Below are 8,904 nucleotides of genomic sequence, written 5' to 3' on the forward strand. Positions count from 1 at the left end.
ATTAACTTTTTTTTCTAAGGTATTGTTAGATTCCAGTGTTTCCGGTCATAGCTATATGCAAAGATTTGATTTCAAAAACAGTATCATAGCTATTAAACTATTTCTTGTTATTATTTTAAATATGTATTTAACCTCAGAATGATTTTAAAGTAAGTCTGATTTTGTGGTGGCTGTGCTTCAAAGGGGACATCGGATGCCCATTTTCCACAAGTTGGTATGGTTCTTTAGGGTATTCTTGAAATGGTCTCAGTGGTAAACCTTGTCAAAAACAGCTCTGTTCACAGCGACTCGTTTCGGTGCATTTCTCTTTACATGCTAATGAGCTCTGCTCGCCCCGCCCCTCTCTTCTGTGGAAGAGCAAATGTAAAGGGAACATCAGATGCCCATTTTCCACGTTGGTATGATTCTTTAGGGTATTCTTGAAATGGTCTCAGTGGTCGTGTAAAACAACACCCTTTTTACCTTGTCAAAAACAGCTCTGTTCACAGCGACTCGTTTCCGTGCATATCTCTTTACATGCTAATGAGCTCTGCTCACCCCACCCCTCTCTTTTGTGGAAGAGCAAACGCAATTCGCAAATAATCATAAAAAATAAAAAGTGTGTTGACACTGATAGCCTTGTGGGCAGCGCGCTGACATACAGCACCATTGCACTTCGGGTGTCCCGTGTTCAAATCGGACCTTTCCCGATCCCGCTGAAGGTGGAAGAGAATGCTGGAATTCATTTCAAAATCAAAATGGCTTGATAATTGAGACTGTTTAGGTTTTTGGGGGGTTAAAAAAAAAGGAGGGCATTTTTATCATTGTAGTGGTTGTACAATTATCATTGTCGGGGGTTGTGTCCACACACTGCTAAGACACATTTATATGCAAATGAAGATATTTTGCATCCAATGTCTCCTTTAAAATTAAAATATTATTATCTTTATTCACGTGATGAAGGATTTCGAAAGTCTGACAGTTATCAGTGTTAAGCACATATTGTAAGTTTAACCCTGCCTGGTTTACATGTTTGAAAGTGATTAACAGTTGTAGCCTATTACATTTCCAAAGTAACCTTCCCAACACTGATTATCAGCATGACAAAACGAGTGAAAAAGTGTCTCCAGCATGATTAGAGAAGAAGAAAATCTGGCCATCTGTACAAAGAGTCACATGATCAGTGACACTCATTTACTTACATTTGAGTAGTCACATAGAAATAGTGTACAGTCTGAAATGTTTCATCTTAATTTTACAGACTTTTGGACCTCACTGTATATCAGTTACTTGTAAAGCATATTTAAGTGTTTCATGTCAGTCGGTAGGATATATTACCTTCGGTCCTGTGCTTTAAAACACACATCATGCAGCTTCAGCGTCTCTCAGAATTAGAGATGCAACTGACCAAGACCAATGACTGAGAATATACAGGTATATTGTTTCGTCTGTTGTTTTAAAAACAGTGTTCAGAATCAATCAAACCTCCAGTATGAATGATGGGAAAGATTAACATCAGTTCAGTGGCTTTGAAACGGATCAAATATCTGCTTCCATTAGATCAATACTGATGATTTAGTAACTGATATTGGCTAGGACGGATGCATCATGCATCAGCATTTGAATTATCAAGTGTCTCACAGGATAAAATGGCTTTTAGTTGGACTGGGGAATTACTGCATCTCATAAACTAAACTAAACAGGATTGGGAAATATGTTTGTAGCTACTATACTGTATTGTGCATAAATAAAGTCTTGAGCTCCACGTCATTGTTTTTTTTCATTTCGTATAGTTCCTGAAATGTATCACGTGTTTTGTCTTGAATTTTTATAATGTTGTATATTCGGTGCAATTTTGTACATTGTGCTTTTGAAAACGCATTGATCATCAACTGCTGGTTTTCTCTTCTTTTCAAATGACAGATATACATTGCTGCATATAAAAATAAACTAAATGCCAGTGCATAGTCACTGTTATCAGACGCTTCATTTCCCAGAAAGAATCCCTCATGAGCCAGGAAATGTGTGGTTGACATTTCAAGCAGCATCTTGCCTGGTACTTTAAAATATTAGATGTTTTGTGTAGATGAGCACTTATTATTTGAGAGACTATATGGAATATGTATTTTTTATCAAATTATTGTACCCACTTAAGTGTCTTTAACATTTAAATTAATAATTTGATGCAATGCACTTATTGTGTACATGCGTTTTTGCATTTTGCTTATATTTAAAAACCTGCATGTAATTACATCTGATTAATTTCCGTAATTACATCTTTAATTGCATTGACGCTTCCACCACCCCCCCTCCCCCCAACTATACCACAATAAAACAAGTACATTGTATCTAGTATTAATAATAATAATAATATTAGTCTGGATACCATGATACACTACCATTTAAAAGTTTGGGGTAAGTAAAGACGCATTAATTTCATCAAAAGTGACAGTATAGACATTTATAATGTTACAAAAGATTTCTATGTCAAATAAATGCTGTTCTTTTGAACTTTCTATGTGTTAAAGAATCATGAAAAATAAAATGTTTCAGTTTCCACAAAAAAATATTGGGCAGCACAACTGTTTTCAACATTGATAATAATCAGAAATGTTTCTTGAGCAGCAAATCAGCATATTAGAATGATTTCTGAAGATCATGTGACACTGAAGACTGGAGTAATGATGCTGGAAATACAGCTGCGCATCACAGAAATAAATTACATATTATTATATATTCACATAGAAAACAGCTATTTGAAATTGTACAAATATTTCACAATATTACTGTTAAGAAATATTAGTCTAGTGAGTAGAGTGTAATATGTATAGGCAAATATATTTATTTAACAAGTTTATGTATATTATCAACCCACATATGATAATCATCAAAACAAAACAAAAACACTGTAACCCTCAGTAGAAAGATCAGTGTATTTCTATGATGTTCCTGATGTCGTGGCCTAACAAGAGGCCTCTCTCCTCCCACTCTGCTGTTTCCCCTCACTCATTCACAGAGGACCAATCAGAGCGCCGCCTCTCCTCCTCCTCGGCAAAGACAAAGGTTTCCATGGTAACAGTACACACCTGCTCTCTGACTGATGGGATTTACCATCTGCTCTTCCTAATGTAATGAGTGTCTGGTGCTTTAATGTGACACATTTCATTCAGCTGCAGTCAGAAGAAGGGATTATGACACGTGACATGACAGTTCTATACTAACGACTTTGATGAAGTGCACAAAACACACACACATTTATATTTGAATACAGATTTATATAGCTAGCCTATATATAGTATATAACTGTATGTATATATATATATATATATATATATATATATATACAGTCAAACCAAAATGTATTCAGACACCTTCAACATTTCTCACATTATCACAGTTTATGCATTATAGTTTAGAAAATGGTAATGAAATATGACAAGACTTCAGCGTTAAACTGTGTCAGAACAAATTCATCTTGATAATGTCAGATAACTTTGATAGAAAGGTAGGCCTATATGAATTCGGTTGAATAGCTGTCAGCTGTTAAATGTAAGTACACAACCAATTACCAAGCAATGCTTCATTTTGTTCAGTCTGAGGTGTAAAAAGGTCGCATTAGCAATTAAAGAAAAACACTTCATCAAAACATGGTCAGGTCAAAGTGTCTGAATATTTGCTCCCAATTTTTTTTAATCCATTTTACTGGTAGTCCACACAGTCCTCACTTACATAAATGAACTATAGTGTGCTGCACCCACTAGTAAACAGATATCAAAAATGATATCTGGTGTCTGAATAATTTTTGGTTTGACTGTATGTATATATGTATGTATATATATTAAATGACATGATAAATGTGTGATGGTTTATGTTTTGTTAAGCTGTTGGCAAGTTCTGCTTCTATTTACTGTACCATTCATAATTTGTTTTCATGCATTCATGCCCCTAACATATTTGTTAGGAGGAACAAGGAAGAGAAATGAAATGTATTATTGTTTAAAGAATTAAAGATTCTTGTCTGATAGAATTTTTTAAATCATGTAAATGTACTTTAAAAATCCCCTTTCCAAACATACACCCATTTCATAGACAAACAAAACCGCTTTCCCAAAAGCAAGCCAAGCATCCAGTCAGTCTGTCTGGACTCAATCAGAGCTCGCTGCTCATGTGACTCTCGTCTCTGTTCTTCTCTACAGCTCTCGCTCTGATTCTGCACGGATGCCACAGTCATGCAGTCCTCTTCCTGCCTGCCGGACACTCAAATCAGCTTTTTTTTTATTCCTCCCATCAGAAAGGCGTCGTTCAGTTCAGCCACAAATAGCAGCAAACTAACTGCAGAATGCAGAAAACCAAGAGAGAAGAAGATCACACAGACACACATGTATACAGACATAAAGTAAAAATACTCTACTGTGGGGTCAGTGAGATTTTTTTTAAAGAAATCGATACTTTCATTTAGCAAGGATGCTTTACATTAATCAAAATTGACAGTAAACACAGTTATGTTACAAAAGATTTCTATTTCAAATAAATGCAGTTCTTTTTTAAACTTTTTATTCATCTGTGAATCCTGAAAAATAAAATGCATCTCGGTTTACACAAAATATTGGGCAGCACAACAGTTTTCAACGTGGATAATAATCAGAAATGTTTCTTGAGCAGCAAATCAGCATATTAGAATGATTTCTGAAGATCATGTGACACTGAAGACTGGAGTAGTGATGCTGAAAATACAGCTGCGCATCACAGCAATAAATTAATTCTAACGTACTGTATATTCACATTGAAAGCAGAAAAACAAATATTTCACAATGTTACTGTTTTTTAAACTTTCAAACGGTAGTGACACATAACCCAGGGTGTTGCTGTGATCTGATGTGAATTGCTCAGAAGAGCACTATTTGAGGAACCGTTCATGTTTGTAGCAGAAACAGTGCAGGATGAGTTACAATACTTAAAAACCCAATGAAAACTCTGTCATCATTTACTCACCCTCAGTTCGTTCCAAACCTGTATGAGTTTCTGTCGTCTGCTGAGCACAGAAGAAGATATTTTAAAGAATGTTGGTAAGCAAACATTTGATGGCCCCCATTGACTTCCATAGTATGGAAAAAATGAATGGAAGTAAATGGGGACCAGAAACTATTCGTTAACAAAATATCTTCTTTTGTGTTCATCAGAAGAAGAACAGCCAGAGGGTGAGTAAATGGTGACACTATCCCTTTAAGGCTGGGGTTTGTTTCACCCAAATTAAATTCACCATTCTCTGTCATATGGTTACACACTTCATCATTACAGACTCCCAGCTGTGAAACACACATCCATTACACTGAATAGACTCGTCGCTGATGCGTTCTGCTAATGGCAGCAATTAGAAACCTTGCTTACGTTTCCCAGCTGCTGCATGGCACACACACACACACACACACACACACACACTCAGGTTTGTTTTTGTGAAAAGTGGGGACATCCCAGGCGTAATACCCCTTACAGGACACTTTCTGCATTTTTAGATTTTCAAAAAACAAAAAATTTATAAGCCTTTTGAATTACAGGGACACAGAAAGTGTCCTCATAAATCACCTTCATGTTGTAATACCTATGTCATACCCATGTCATTATACAAATTTGTGTCCTCATACACCACATAAACATGCACACACACACACACACACACACACACACACACATACATTGTGTATTACGTCAATTAAACACGGCCATTGCTGAGACAGATCATGGAACAAATGGGCTGACGGTAATGATTTTGACAGTACATCATGAATGCATGTAAACAATGAGTCAATAACACAAAGGCAAAAAGCAGTTATATATTTGGTCAAAATTAAGTTACGACTGAAAGCAGGTCTTATGATCAGTCCTGTCATAGATGGGTTTGACTTCACTGTGACCAGATTCAGAGAAATGATTCAGAAGATTCTGTGTGAAAATTCATATCGGATCTTTTTTTTTTTTTATTGCAGAATTATAGTTCAATACAAAGGAAACAAATAACACAGAACAAAGAACATATGGGGGAATACAGAGGAGAGAGAAAAGGAAATAAAATAAAACTAAAATAAATAAAAAATTACAATTTATTTAAAAATCTACATTTTTAAATAAATTGTTCTATAATACGAGATGTCTTCAGAGCTTTTTTATTGGAGGAGACTTTTGGAAGTGATGACAATAATGAATGTAGATCAGAAGCTAACATTTTGCAGCTGGGTTTAAATTTAAGGTTATACATATACCCCCGGTTTCACAGACAAGGCTTAAGCCTATAGTCCCAGACTAAAATATAAGTCTGAGCTGTTTCAACTGAAAGAAACTGGCACTGACTGATCTTAAAATACATCAATGCCTTTGTTTTGTCTCAAGATGGACACCAGTAATGTTTTTTCTAAGGCACGATTATAAAAATTACTTAAATGTCCTATAATTGAACTATGGCCTAATGGTCCGTGTAACCCTTTGCAGTTCTTTGTTCAGTTCGCACCATCAAAATGAACCAAATGAAAAGTTGGCTTCAAACTTTCATTTTCAATTTTTTTGGAGCAATTTACAAACGGATAATTGTCTCTCATTTTAATTTTCAATTTTTCAACTTTGGATTGTTGCGCCCGAATCTGATTTTTGAACTAACATACAAAATTACTCATTATTCTGATTTTCCACTTCTCTGTTTTGAAGAGCGGGGATGTGGATGTATTTACCCAGAGCGCTGACTGTAGGTCAGGGGCTTAGCGTCTTGTATGCAGGGTATGCAGGTGCATATGGGCCCGCTGAGCCGAGGGAGAACCTTTAATTGAAACGAGGGAATGAATAGAGCCCTGCACGGGCCTGGCCCTTCCGACAACTTATCAGAATATTCTCGGCCTGAGTCTGACCCGAGCCCTTGTCTTTTTTTCTCTCTCTCTCTCTTTCTTCCCCTTTACACAGCTGCTGTTGCAGCAAATAGGCTAGTCCAGTTTTGATTTTTAATGGCGAAGTGGTTATATTTCTTTTCGTTTCTTTATTAAGTTAATTTAGAAATATGTTTGGAACATTTTATGTTTGTTAAATTCAAGTTGTTGTTTTTTAAAGGTAAAATAAATAAATAAATAAAAATAAAAAGTCTGTTGCATCCAGCCTGTCATTTTTCACATTTAACATAAAAAACAGCAATAAAAGGTAGGCTCACTGACGTTTTTTTAAACTCTAATTGATCGATTTCATGAAACATTCGTTTGTATTAAATTGTTCAGATTTTTTCAACATGCATTCAAATATTTATTCATGTTTATTTCGTGCTGCAAATATTAAAGATGAAAATGTCATTGATTCACATGCTGCTTGAACTGAGACGAATATAGGATATAATACGAATATAATACGAATATATCTCACCACAAATTTAGAAGCGTAAAAACATATTTATTGTTTGTAGCCTAGTATTTTATTATAAAATTGACAGAAGGGTGACACTTTGTGTTTTAATATAAGTAACAAAGCACAAAGCTTATTGCGATTATTGGGTGGCTTGCGTGCTACAAATGATGAATGGACGTTAAATATTATTTCCAAGCATTTATACCGTAAATAAAACAGCTTGTGAATACACCTAACGTTAATCACTTCAGAAAAATCAACAATAAGTTAACCGACTTGGAGCCAATAACGTTTGGGGGGGCCCAATAAAATTTTTTGCATATGGGCCCGGGGCTGACTTGCTACGCCACTGCAGTAGGCTATAGCATACATCAATCTAAAACACGGCGCTCAAGTTTAAAGAAATTCAGCTTCAAAAAACAAGTCTCTAGACCTTGCTGTTTTAAAAAAAAAAAACTTCCACTGACCTGTCTCGCGACCAAAGCACTATCTGTGTGAACCCTGTATTCTAATAGTAGCCGGCAGGGTTGGTTACGGTCCGACAAATACGTGAATGGGCCACATATGTTTTTTGTTTAGTTTTTTTACTTTGTGCTACGTCATCGCCCCCTTTCGTTACCTCAGCCGCCCCCTCATCAGTGCTGCGCTGGCGCCGGCTCTGTTGAGAGGTCAGCAAGGGTGAGGACTTTAAGGCCTGAGGTCGTGTCCTACATGCAGTGAATATGACAGAGGCAGTCCGGGTCATTCGATTTCAGTTAAAATTGGTTATCACTCTCTCTTAACCTGGAGTTTGACAACCTCCCTCCTCACTACTTTCCTTATACCTTTTTTTTGTTTTTTTCCCAAAAAACGAAAAACGAGAATTCAGCTTAAATTGTCGTTTTTCGTTCATGGGTGGAAAAATGAATAAACAGCTTAAATATTCGATTTCTACACGTGGGCGGGAATTAAAGGCCCGTTTCTGCTGATTGGTCAGCCGAAGATCAAACCGTGCCTTCATCAGTTAAGACACTTATTACAAGGGTAATAGTGGAGAATAATGTTATAAAAATTTATTTGGCACAGTCCATACATTAAAAAAAGTAATGTTTGGGTAAAGTGCTAACCATTTTGCCTTAGCTTTAATAAGCATATCGGATCTGTCAAAAAATTTGAAGCTTTTGCAGGGCAGTATGACTGGGCAAGAGAGGAGGACGGCAGACATGATGGCAGTGTGTGTTCGTCCCAGATGGTGTGTGTGTGTGTGTGTGTGTGTGTGTGTGTCTGTGTGAGTGAGTTGTATTTTATGCATGTTTTGTAAAATTGCAGCAATGCAGTTGCATGCAAATCTTTTTATCCTTCTTGAGAAAATGGCAAGCCTTTTTTAAATGTCCTTTTTATAAATAACAACAGACTGTATTTTTCTGTTTTGAATAAATTGAGCTAAATACAATTAGCCTGTTATTAGGCCTATTATTTAAAACATTACATTTACTTTTTTAAGGTGAACAAACAACAGGATCTAGACAGACAGACAGACAGACAGACAGACAGACAGATAGATAGACAGAC

Source organism: Sinocyclocheilus anshuiensis, unplaced genomic scaffold (assembly GCF_001515605.1).
Source record: "Sinocyclocheilus anshuiensis isolate Anshui unplaced genomic scaffold, SAMN03320099.WGS_v1.1 scaffold737, whole genome shotgun sequence".
NCBI lineage: Eukaryota > Metazoa > Chordata > Actinopteri > Cypriniformes > Cyprinidae > Sinocyclocheilus > Sinocyclocheilus anshuiensis.